Genomic DNA, 13253 nt, shown 5'->3' with positions numbered 1-13253 from the left:
TGTTAGGGTTGAACTAGTGGTATTTCCCAAACTTGGACTGCAAAACTTTTGTGTTCATTTGTTGTGTTTGAATAAATTTTCTATGCTTGCATTTGTTAGTGGTTTAAATTTTTTCCTTGTGTAAACTCTAATATTTTCATTTTGAGGTTATCTATTTCCCTTTTTGGTTTACGGGATGAAGGGAGACTGAAAACACAAAGTTTTGATTTAGGAAAAAAGAGAACTTCTAAAATGGAAATGCGCAATGCACAAATGTAGAGAGAGATAATTCCAAAGAGAGTCTGTAATTTTTATGGATTGTAAGCTCTTTTTAGTTTTTATATATTAGGTTTTGCAATCGTCAGGAAAACGGTGAGGCGGGGGATTTTTAATTGAGGGTTGACTCCCAATCTATAAGTCATTTCTTAGGGTAATATAGCCCAGTACGCATGATAAATCACTTTCCAATCATCTATGATCGTTAGGTCAGCTTTTTGTAAGTGGGCAAAATAATGGGTCGTTTGACTCACGTAAATATCTCACTGCACGTTCACTTGAGAATTTAATGAGCGTTTGTCATTCTCTTTAAAAGGTTTGGATCCATAGGTGATTTGCATCTTTAGTACATTTCAAGCATTCATACCCATTTTTAAAGTATGTGTGGGAGAAATGTCTTTCTTATAAAATTCCAAGTTGTTAGGGTTCAACTAGTGGAATTTCCCAAACTTGGACTGCAAAACTTTTGGTTCCTTTGTGGTGTGTGAATAAATTTTTATTTCTTACATTCGCTATTTTTTAAAATATTTTCCAAACATAAACTCTAAAATTTTCATTTTGTGGTGATCTATTTGCCTTTTTGGTTTACGGGATGAAAGGAGACTCAAAACTCAAAGTTTTGATTTAAGAAAATAGAGAACTTCAAAAATGGAAATGCACAATGCACAAATGTGGAGAGAGATAATTCCAAAGAGTGTCTGTAACTTTTAGGGATTGTAAGCTCTTTTTAGTTTTTAAATATCAGGTTTTACAATCGTCGGGAAAAGGGGGAGGTAGGGGATTTTTAACTTAGTGTTGAAGCCCAAACCATAATTCTATTCTTAGGGTAATATAGCCCGTTACTCATGATAAATCACTTTACAATCATCTATTAACGGTCAGCTTTTCGTAAGTGGGCAAAACAATGGCTCGTTTGACTCAGGTAAATAACCCACCGCACGTTCATTTGAGAATTTAATGAGCGTTTCTCTTTCTCTTTAAAAGGTTTGGATCCATAGCTGATTTGCATCTTTAACACGTTTCTAGCATGCATATCCATTTTTAAAGCATGTGTGGAAGAAATCTCTCTCTTATAAAATTCCAAGCTGTTAGGGTTGAACTTGTGGAATTTCCCAAACATGGACTGCAAAACTTTTGGGTTCATTTGTGATGTGTGAATAAATTTTCTTTACTTACATTTGTTATTGTTTTAATTTTTTTCCAAACATAAATTCTAAAATTTTCATTTCGTGGTGATCTATTTACCTTTTTGGTTTACGGGATAAAGGGAGACAGAAAACTCAAAGTTTTGACTTAAGAAAAAAGAGTAGATCTAAAATGGAAATGCACAATGTACAAATGTAGAGAGAGATAATTCCAAAGAGTGTCTGTAATTTTTAGGGATTGTAAGCTCTTTTTAGTTTTTATATATCAGGTATTGCAATCGACGGGAAAAGGGGGAGGCGGGGGATTTTTAACTGAGTGTTGACTCCCAATCCATAAGTCATTTCTTAGGGTAATATAGCCCATTACGCTTGATAAATCACTTTACAATCATCTATGATCGTTAGGTCAGCTTTTGTAAGTGGGAAAAATAATGGCTCGTTTGACTCGCGTAAATATCCCACCGCACATTCCTTTGAGAATTTAATGAGTGTTTGCCATTCTCTTTAAAAGGTTTGGCTCCATAGGTGATTTGCATCTTTAACACGTTTCAAGCATGCATATCCATTTTTAAAGCATGTGTGGAAGAAATCTCTTTCTTATAAAATTCCAACCTGTGAGAGTTGAACTAGTGGAATTTCCCACACTTGGATAGCAAAATTTTTGGGTTCATTTGTGGTGTGTGAATAAATTTGCTTTACTTTCATTTATTTGTTTTAATTTTTATTTAAAACATAAACTCTAAAATTTTGATTTTGTGGTGATCCATTTGCCTTTTTCGTTTACGGGATGAAGGGAGACCGAAAACTCAAAGTTTTGATTTAAGAAAAAAGAGAACTTCTAAAATGGAAATGTACAATGCACAAATGTAGAGAGACATAATTCCAAAGAGTGTCTGTAATTTGTGTCGATTTTAAGCTCTTTTGAGTTTTTATATATCAGGTTTTGCAATCGTCGGGAAAAGGGTGAGGCAGGGGATTTTTAAATGAGTGTTGACTCCCAATCCATAAGTCATTTCTTAGGGTAATATAGACCGTTACGCATGATAAATCACTTTCCAATCACCTATGATCGTTAGGGCAGCTTTTTGTAAGTGGGCAAAATAATGGCTCCTTTGACTCAGGTAAATATCCCACCGCACGTTCACTTGAGAATTTAAAGAGCGTTTGTCATTCCCTTTATAAGGTTTGGATCCATAGGTGATTTGCATCTTTAACACGTTTCAAGTATGCATATCCATTTTTAAAGCATGTGTGGAAGAAATCTCATTCTTATAAAATTCCAAGTTGTTAGGGTTGAACTGGTGGAATTTCCCAAACCTGGACAGCAAAACTTTAGGGTTGATTTGTGGTGTGTGAATAAATTTTAATTACATGCATTTGTTATTTTTAAAAAAAAATTTATAACATAAACTCGAAAATTTTCATTTTGTGGTGATCTATTTGCATTTTTGGTTTACGGGATGAAGGGAGACCAAAACTCAAAGATTTTATTTAACAAAAATGAGTACATCTAAAATGGAAATGCACAATGCACAAAATTAGAGACAGATAAATTCCATGGAGTGTTTGTAATTTTTAGGGATTGTAAGCTCTTTTTAGTTTTTATATATCAGGTTTTGCAATCGTCGGGAAAAGGGGAAGGCGGAGGATTTTTAACGAAGTGTTGACTCCCAATTCAAAAGTTATTTCTTAGGGTAATATAGCCCATTATGCATGATAAAAGAATTTACAATCAATTATGATCGTTAGCTCAGCTTTTTGTAAGTGGGCAAAATAATGGCTCGTTTGACTCGGGTAAATATCCCACCGCACGTTCACTTGAGAATTTAAAGAGCGTTTGTCATTCTCTTTAAAAGCTTTTGATCCATAGGTGATTTGCATCTTTAACATGTTCCAAGCATGCATATCCATTTTTAAAGCATGTGTGGAAGAAATTTCTTTCTTATAAAATTCCAAGCTGTTAGGGTTGAACTAGTGGAATTTCGGAAACTTGGACTGCAAAACTTTTGTGTTCATTTGTTGTGTTTGAATAAATTTTCTTTTCTTGCATTTGTTATTGGTTTAAATTTTTTCCATGCATAAAGTCTAAAATTTTCATTTTGAGGTGTTCTATTGGCCTTTTTGGTTTACGGGATGAAGCGAGATCGAAAACTCAAAGTTTTGATTTAAGAAAAAAGAGAACTTCTAAAATGGAAATGCACAATGCACAAATTTAAAGAGAGATAATTCCAAAGAGTGTCTGTAATTTTTATGGATTGTAAGCTCTTTTTAGTTTTTATATATAAGGTTTTGCTATCGTCGGGAAAAGGGTGAGGCGTGGGATTTTTAACGGAGTGTTGACTCCCAATCCATAAGTTATTTCTCAGGGTAATATAGCCCGTTACGCATGATAAATGAATTTACAATCAGCTATGATCGTTAGGTCAGCTTTTTGTAAGTAGGCAAAATAATGGCTCGTCTGGCTCCAGTAAATATCCCACCGCACGTTCACTTGAGAATTTAAAGATCGTTTGTCATTCTCTTTAAAAGGTTTGGATCCATAGGTGATTTGCATCTTTAACACGTTTCAAGCATGCATATCCATTTTTAAAGCATGTGTGGAAGAAATCTCTTTCTTATAAAATTCCAAGCTGTTAGGGTTGAGCTAGTGGAATTTCCGAAACTTGGACAGCAAAAGTTTTGGGTTCATTTGTGGTGTGTGAATAAATTTCCTTTACTTACATTTGTTATTGTCATAAATTTGTTTCCAAACATAAACTCTAAAATTTTCATTTTGTGGTGATCGATTTGCATTTTTGATATACGGGATTAAGAGAGACCGAAAACTCAAAGTTTTTATTTAAGAAAAATGTGTACATCTAAAACGGAAAAGCACAATGCACAACTGTAGAGAGTGATAATTTCAAAGAGTCTTTGTAATTTTAGGAATTGTAAGCTCTTTTTTGTTTTTATATATCAGGTTTTGCAATCGTCGAGAAAAAGGGGAGGCAGGGGATTTTTAACTGAGTGTTGACTCCCAATCCATAAGTCATTTCATAGGGTAATATGGCCCGTAACGCATGATAAATCACTTTACAATCATCTATGATCGTTAGGTCAGCTTTTTTTAAGTGGGAAAAATAATGGCTAGTTTGACTCAAGTAAATATCCCACTGCACGTTCACTTTAGAATTGAATGAACGTTTGACATTCTCTTCAAACGGTTTTGATCCACAGGTGATTTGCATCTTTAACACGTTTCAAGCAAGCATATCCAATTTTAAAGCATGTGTGGAAGAAATCTCATTCGTATAAAATTCCAAGCTGTTAGGGTTGAACTGGTGGAATTTCCCAAACTTGGACTGCAAAACTTTAGGGTTTGTTTGTGGTGTGTGAATAAATTTCCTTTACTTACATTTGTTATTGTCATAAATTTGTTTCCAAACATAAACTCTAAAATTTTCATTTTGTGGTGATCTATTTGCATTTTTGATATACGGGATTAAGAGAGACCGAAAACTCAAAGTTTTTATTTAAGAAAAATGAGTACATCTAAAAAGGAAATTCACAATGCACAATTGTAGAGGGACATAATTCCAAGGAGTGTCTGTAATTTTTAGGGACTTTAAGCTCTTTTTAGTTTTTATATATCAGGTTTTGCAATCGTTGGGAAAAAGGAGAGGCGGGGGATTTTTAACTGAGTGTTGACTCCCAATCTATAAGTCATTTGTTAGGGTAATATAGCCCGTAACGCATGATAAATCACTTTACAATCATCTATGATCGGTAGGTCAGCTTTTTGTAAGTGGGCAAAATAATGGCTAGTTTGAATCAGGAAAATATCCCACCGCACGTTCACTTTAACATTTAATGAACGTTTGTCATTCTCTTCAAAAGGTTTTGATCCATAGGTGATTTGCATCTTTAACACGTTTCATGCATGCATATCCATTTTAAAAGCATGTGTGGAAGAAATCTCTTTCTTATAAAATTCCAAGCTGTTAGGGTTGAACTGGTGGAATTTCCCAAACCTTGACGGCAAAACTTTTGGGTTCATTTGTGGTGTGTGAATAAATTTTCTTTACTTCAATTTGTTATTTTTTAAAAATTTTGCCAAAAATAGACTCTAAAATTTTCATTTTGTGGTGATGTATTTGCATTTTTTTTTACGAGATGAAGGGAGACCGAAAACTCAAAGTTTTTATTTAAGTAAAATGAGTACATCTAAAATGGAAATGGACAATGCACAAATGTAGAGAGATATAATTCCAAGGAGTGTCTATAATTTTTAGGGATTGTAAGCTCTTTTTAGTTTTTATATATCAGGTTTTGCAATCATCGGGAAAAAGGAGAGGCGGGGGATTTTTAACTGAAGTTGACTCCGAATCCATAAGTCATTTCTTAGGGTAATATAGCCTGTAACGCATGATAAATCACTTTACAATCATCTATGATCGTTTGGTCAATTTTGTATAAGTGAGCAAAATAATGACTAGTTTGACTCAGGAAAATATCCCACCTCATGTTCACTTTAGAATTTAATGAACGTTTGTCATTTTCTTCAAAAGGTTTTGATCCATAGGTGATTTTCATCTATAACACGTTTCAAGCATGCATATCCATTTTTAAAGCATGTGTGAAAGAAATCTCTTTCTTATAAAATTCCAAGTTGTTAGGGGTGAAGTAGTGGAATTTCCGAAACATGGACTGCAAAACTTTTGTGTTCATTTGTTGTGTTTGAATAAATTTTCTTTACTTGCATTTTTATTGGGTTAAATTTTTTCCATGCATAAACTCTAAAATTTTCATTTTGAGGTGATCTATTTGCCTTTTTGGTTTACGGGATGAAGGGAGACCGAAAACTCAAAGTTTTGATTTAAGAAAAAAGAGAACTTATAAAATGGAAATGCACAATGCACAAATGTAGAGAGAGATAATTCCAAAGAGTGTCTGAAATTTTTATGGATTTTAAGCTCTTTTTAGTTTTTATATATGAGGTTTTGCAATCGTCGAAAAAAGGGTGAGGCGGGGGATTTCTAACTGAGTGTTGACTCCCAATCCATAAGTCATTTCCTAGGGTAATATAGCCTGTTACGCATGATAAATCACTTCACAATCGTCTACGATTGTTAGGTCAGCTTTTTGTAAGTGGGCAAAATAATGGCTTGTTTGACTCCGGTAAATATCCCACCACACGTTCACTTGAGAATTTAATGAGCGTTTGTCATTCTCATTAAAAGGTTTGGATCCATAGGTGATTTGCATCTTTAACACGTTCCAAGCATGCATATCCATTTTTAAAGCATGACTGGAAGAAATCTCATTCTTATAAAATTCCAAGTTGTTAGGGTTGATCTAGTGGAATTTCCCAAACTTGGACAACAAAACTTTTGGGTTCATTTGTGGTGTGTGAATAAATTTTCTTTACATGCATTTGTTATTTTTTAAAAATTATTTATAACATAAACTCTAAAATTTTCATTTTGTGGTGATCTGTTTGCATTTTGGGTTTACGAGATGAAGGGAGACCAAAACTCAAAGTTGTTATTTAAGAAAAATGAGTACATCTAAAATTGAAAAGCACAATGCACAAATTTAGAGAGAGATAATTCCAAGGAGTGTCTGTAATTTTTAGGGATTGTAAGCTCTTTTCAATTTTTATATACAGGTTTTGCAATCGTCAGGAAAAAGGGGAGGCAGGGGATTTTTAACTGAGTGTTGACTCCCAATCCATAAGTCATTTCTTAGGGTAATGTAGCCCGTAATGCATGATAAATCACTTTACAATCATCTATGATCGTAGGTCATCTTTTTTTAAGTGGGTAAAATAATGGCTAGTTTGACTCAGGTAAATATCCCACCGCACGTTCACTTTAGAATTTAAAGAACTTTTGTCATTCTCTTCAAAAGGTTTTGATCCAGAGGTGATTTGCATCTTTAACACGTTTCATGCATGCATATCCATTTTTAAAGCATGTGTGGTAGAAATCTCTTTCTTATAAAATTCCAAGCTGTTAGGGTTGAACTAGTGGAATTTCCCAAACTTGGACAACCAAACTTTTGGGTTCATTTGTGGTGTGTGAATAAATTTTCTTTACTTACATTTGTTATTGTTTTAAATTTTTTCCAAACATAAACTCTAAAATTTTCATTTTGTGGTGATGTATTTTCATTTTTGGTTTACGGGATGAAGAGAGACCTAAAACTCAAAGTTTTTATTTAAGAAAAATGAGTACATCTAAAATGGAAATGCACACTGCACAAATGTAGAGAGTGATAATTTCAAAGAGTCTCTGTAATTTTAGGGATTGCAAGCTCTTTTTAGTTTTTATATATCAAGTTTTGTAATCGTCAAGAAAATGGGGAGTCGGGGGATTTTTAACTGAGTGTTGACTCCCAACCCATAAGTCATTTCTTGGGGTAATATAGTCCGTTACGCATGGTAAATCACTTTACAATCAACTATGATCATTAGGTCAGCTTTTTGTAAGTGGGCAAAATAATGGCTCGTTTGACTCGAGTAAATATCCCACCGCACGTTCACTTGAGAATTTAGAGAGCATTTGTCATTCTCTTTAAAAGCTTTGGATCCATAGGTGATTTACATCTTTAACACGTTCCAAGCATGCATATCCATTTTTAAAGCATCTGTGGAAGAAATTTCTTTCTTATAAAATTCCAAGCTATTAGGGTTGAACTAGTGGAATTTCCGAAACTTGGACTGCAAAACTTTTGTGTTCATTTGTTGTGTTTGAATAAATTTTCTTTACTTGCATTTGTTATTGGTTTACATTTTTTCCATGCATGAACTCTAAAATTTTCATTTTGAGGTGATCTATTTGCCTTTTTAGTTTACGGGATAAAGCGAGATCGAAAACTCAAAGTTTTGATTTAAGAAAAAAGAGAACTTCTAAAATGGAAATGCACAATGCACCAGTATAGACAGTGATAATTTGAAAACGTCTCTGTAATTTAAGGGATTGTAAGCTCTTTTTAGCTTATATAGATCAGGTTTTGCAATCGTTAGGAAAAAGGGGAGGTGGGGGATTTTTAAGTGCGTGTTGACTCCCAACCCATAAGTAATTTCTTAGGGTAATATAGTCCGTTACGCATGATAAATCACTTTACAATCAACTATGATCGTTAGGTCAGCTTTTTGTAAGTGGGCAAAATAATGGCTCGTTCGACTCGGGTAAATATCCCACCGCACGTTCAGTTGAGAATTTAATGAGCGTTTGTCATTTTCTTGAAAAGGTTTTGATCCATAGGTGATTTGCATCTTTAACACGTTTCATGGATGCATATCCATTTTTAAAGCATGTGTGGAAGAAATCTCTTTCTTATAAAATTCCAAGCTGGTAGGTTTGAACTAGTGAAATTTCCCAAACGTGGACAACAAAACTTTTGGGTTCATTTGTGGTGTGTGAATAAATTTTCTTTACTTGCATTTGTTATTGTTTTAAATTTTTTCCAAACATAAACTCTAAAATTTTCATTTTGTGGTGATCTATTTGCCTTTTTTGTATATGGGATTAAGGGAGACCGAAAACTCATAGTTTTTATTTAAGAAAAATGAGTACATCTAAAATGGAAATGCACAGTGCACAAATGTAGACAGTGATAATTTCAAAGATTCTCTGTAATTTTAGGGATTGTAAGCTCTTTTTAGTTTTTATATATCAGGTTTTGCAATCGTCAGGAAAAAGGAGAGGCAGGGGATTTTTAACTAAGTGTTGAAGCCCAACCCTTAAGTCATTTCTTAGGGTAATATAGTCTAATACGCATGATAAATCACTTTACAATCAACTATCATCGTTAGGTAAGCTTTTTGAATGTCGGGAAAATAATGGCCCGTTTCACTCAGGTAAATATCCCATCCCACGTTCACTTGAGAATTTAAGGAGCGTTTGTCATTCCCTTTAAAAGGTTTGGATCCATAGGTGATTTGCATCTTTAACACATTTCAAGCATGCATATCCATTTTTAAAGCATGTGTGGAAGAAATTTCTTTCTTATAAAATTCCAAACTGTTAGGGTTGAACCAGTGGAATTTCCCAAACTTGGACAGCAAAACTTTTGGATTCATTTGTGGTGTGTGAATAAATTTTCTTTCCTTTCATTTGTTATTTTTAAAAAATTTTTAAATCATAAACTCTAAAATTTTCATGTTGTGGTGATCTATTTGCATTTTTGGTTTACGGGAATAAGGGAGACCGAAAACTCAAAGTTTTTATTTAAAAAAAATGGTGTCTGTAATTTTTAGCCATTGTAAGCTGTTTTTAGTTTTTATATATTAGGTTTTGCAATCGTCGGCAAAAAGGGGAGGCGGGGGATTTTTAACTGAGTGTTGACTCCCAATCCATAAGTCATTTCTTAAGGTAATATAGCCCGTAACGCATGATAAATCACTTTAGAATCATCCATGATCGTTAGGTCAGCTTTTTGTAAGTGGGCAAAATAATGGCTCGTTTGACTCGCGTAAATATCCCACCGCACATTCACTTGAGAATTGAATGAACGTTTGTCATTCTCTTCAAAAGGTTTGGATCCATAGGTGATTGGATCTTTAACACGTTTCAAGCATGCATATCCATTTTTAAAGCATGTGTGGAAGAAATCTCATTCGTATAAAATTCCAAGCTGTTAGGGTTGAACTGGTGGAATTTCCCAAACTTGGACAGCAAAACTTTTGGGTTCATTTGTGGTGTGTTAATAAATTTTCTTTACTAACATTTGATATTTTTAAAAAAAATTTTAAAACTCTAAAATTTTCTTTTTGTGGTGATCTATTTTCATTTTTGGTTTACGAGAAGAAGGGAGACCGAAAACTCAAAGTTTTTATTTTAAAAAAATGAGTACATCTAAAATAGAAATGCACAATACACAAATGTAGAGAGAGATAATTCCAAGGAGTGTCTGTAATTTTTAGGGATTGTAACCTCTTTTTAGTTTTTATATATCAGGTTTTGCAATCGTCGGGAAAAAGGGCAGGCGGGGGGATTTTTAACTGAGTGTTGACTCCCAATCCATAAGTCATTTCTTAGGGTAATATAGCGCGTAACGCATGATAAATCACTTTACAATCATCTATGATCGTTAGGTCAGCTTTTTGAATGTGGGCAAAATAATGGGTACTTTGACTCAGGTAAATATACTGCACGTTCACTTTAGAATTTAATGAACGTTTGTCATTCTCTTCAAAAGATTTTGATCCATAGGTGATTTGAATCTTTAACATGTTCCATGCATGCATATCTATTTTTAAAGCATGTGTGGAAGAAATCTTTTTCTTATAAAATTCCAAGCTGTTAGGGTTGAACTAGTGGAATATCCCAAACTTGGACAACAATACTTTTGGGTTCATTTGTGGCGCGTGAATAAATTTCCTTTACTTACATTTGTTATTGTTTTAAATTGTTTCAAAACATAAACTCTAAAATTTTCATTTTTTGGTGATCTATTTGCATTTTTGGCTGACGGGATTAAGGGAGACCGAAAACTCAATGTTTTTATTTAAGAAAAAGGAGTACATCTACAATGGAAATGCACTGTAAAAAAATTTAGAGAGTGATAATTTCAAAGAGTCTCTGTAATTTTAGGGATTGCAAGCTCTTTTTAGTTTTTATATATGAGCTTTTGCAATCGTCAGGAAAAAGGGGAGGCGGGGGATTTTTAACTGAGTGTTGACTCGCAACCCATAAGTCATTTCTTAGGGTAATAGAGCGTGTTACGCATGATAAATCACTTTATCTATGATCGTTAGGTCAGCTTTTGTAAGTGGGCAAAATAATGGCTCGTTTGACTCGGGTAAATATCCCACCGCACGTTTACTTGAGAATTTAATGAGCGTTTGTCAATCTCTTTAAAAGGTTTGGATCCATAGGTGATTTGCATCTTTAACACGTTTCAAGATGCATATCCATTTTTAAAGCAAGTGTGGAAGAAATCTCTTTCTTATAAAATTCCAAGCTGTTAGGGTTGAACTAGTAGAATTTCCCAAACTCTGACAGCAAAACTTTTGCGTTCATTTGTGGTGTGTGAATAAATTTTCTTTACTAACAATCGCTATTTTTTAAAAAAATTTTAAAACATATACTCTAAAATTTTCATTTTGTGGTGATCTATTTGCATTTTTGGTTTACGGGATGAATGGAGACGGGAAACTCAAAGTTTTTTTTTAAGAAAAATGAGTGCATCTAAAATGGAAATGCACAATGCACAAATGTAGAGAGAAATAATTCCGAGGAGTGTCTGTAATTGTTAGGGATTGTAAGCTCTTTTTAGTTTTTATATATCAGGTTTTGGAATCGTCGGGAAAAAGGGGAGGCGGGGGATTTTTAACTGAGTGTTGACTCCCAATCCATAAGTCATTTCTGAGGGTAATATAACCCGTAACGCATCATAAATCACTTTACAATCATCTATGATCGTTAGGTCAGCTTTTTGTAAGTGGGTAAAATAATGGCTAGTTTGACTCAGATAAATATCCCACCGCATGTTCACTTTAGAATTGAATGAACGTTTGTCATTCTTTTCAAAAGGTTTTGATCCATAGGTGATTTGGATCTTTAACACGTTTAATGGATGCATATCCATTTTTAAAGCATGTGTGGTAGAAATCTCTTTCTTATAAAATTCCAAGCTGTTAGGGTTGAACTAGTGGAATTTCCCAAACTTGGACAACCAAACTTTTGGGTTCATTTGTGGTGTGTGAATAAATTTTCTTTACTTACATTTGTTATTGTTTTAAATTTTTTCCAAACATAAACTCTAAAATTTTCATTTTGTGGTGATGTATTTTCATTTTTGGTTTACGGGATGAAGAGAGACCTAAAACTCAAAGTTTTTATTTAAGAAAAATGAGTACATCTAAAATGGAAATGGACTCTGCACAAATGTAGAGAGTGATAATTTCAAAGAGTCTCTGTAATTTTAGGGATTGCAAGCTCTTTTTAGTTTTTATATATCAAGTTTTGTAATCGTCAGGAAAATGGGGAGTCGGGGGATTTTTAACTGAGTGTTGACTCCCAACCCATAAGTCATTTCTTGGGGTAATATAGTCCGTTACGCATGGTAAATCACTTTACAATCAACTATGATCGTTAGGTCAGCTTTTTGTAAGTGGGCAAAATAATGGCTCGTTTGACTCGAGTAAATATCCCACCACACGTTCACTTGAGAATTTAGAGAGCGTTTGTCATTCTTTTTAAAAGCTTTGGATCCATAGGTGATTTGCATCTTTAACATGTTCCAAGCATGCATATCCATTTTTAAAGCATGTGTGGAAGAAATTTCTTTCTTATAAAATTCCAAGCTGTTAGGGTTGAACTAGTGGAATTTCCGAAACTTGGACTGCAAAACTTTTGTGTTCATTTGTTGTGTTTGAATAAATTTTCTTTACTTGCATTTGTTATTGGTTTACATTTTTTCCATGCATGAACTCTAAATTTTTTATTTTGAGGTGATCTATTTGCCTTTTTAGTTTACGGGATAAAGCGAGATCGAAAACTCAAAGTTTTGATTTAAGAAAAAAGAGAACTTCTAAAATGGAAATGCACAATGCACCAGTATAGACAGTGATAATTTGAAAACGTCTCTGTAATTTAAGGGATTGTAAGCTCTTTTTAGCTTATATATATCAGGTTTTGCAATCGTCAGGAAAAAGGGGAGGCGGGGGATTTTAAGTGCGTGTTGACTCCCAACCCATAAGTAATTTCTTAGGGTAATATAGTCCGTTACGCATGATAAATCACTTTACAATCAACTATGATCGTTAGGTCAGCTTTTTGTAAGTGGGCAAAATAATGGCTCGTTTGACTCGGGTTAATATCCCACCGCACGTTCAGTTGAGAATTTAATGAGCGTTTGTCATTT

The sequence above is a fragment of the Aristolochia californica genome, unplaced genomic scaffold (assembly GCF_029961685.1).
Source record: "Aristolochia californica isolate CCGP_79_NKW_82.1479 unplaced genomic scaffold, dmAriCali1.0.hap1 SCAF_5, whole genome shotgun sequence".
Classification (NCBI taxonomy): domain Eukaryota; kingdom Viridiplantae; phylum Streptophyta; class Magnoliopsida; order Piperales; family Aristolochiaceae; genus Aristolochia; species Aristolochia californica.
The sequence above is the reverse complement of the archived record's forward strand: the minus strand, read 5'-3'. Positions refer to the sequence as shown.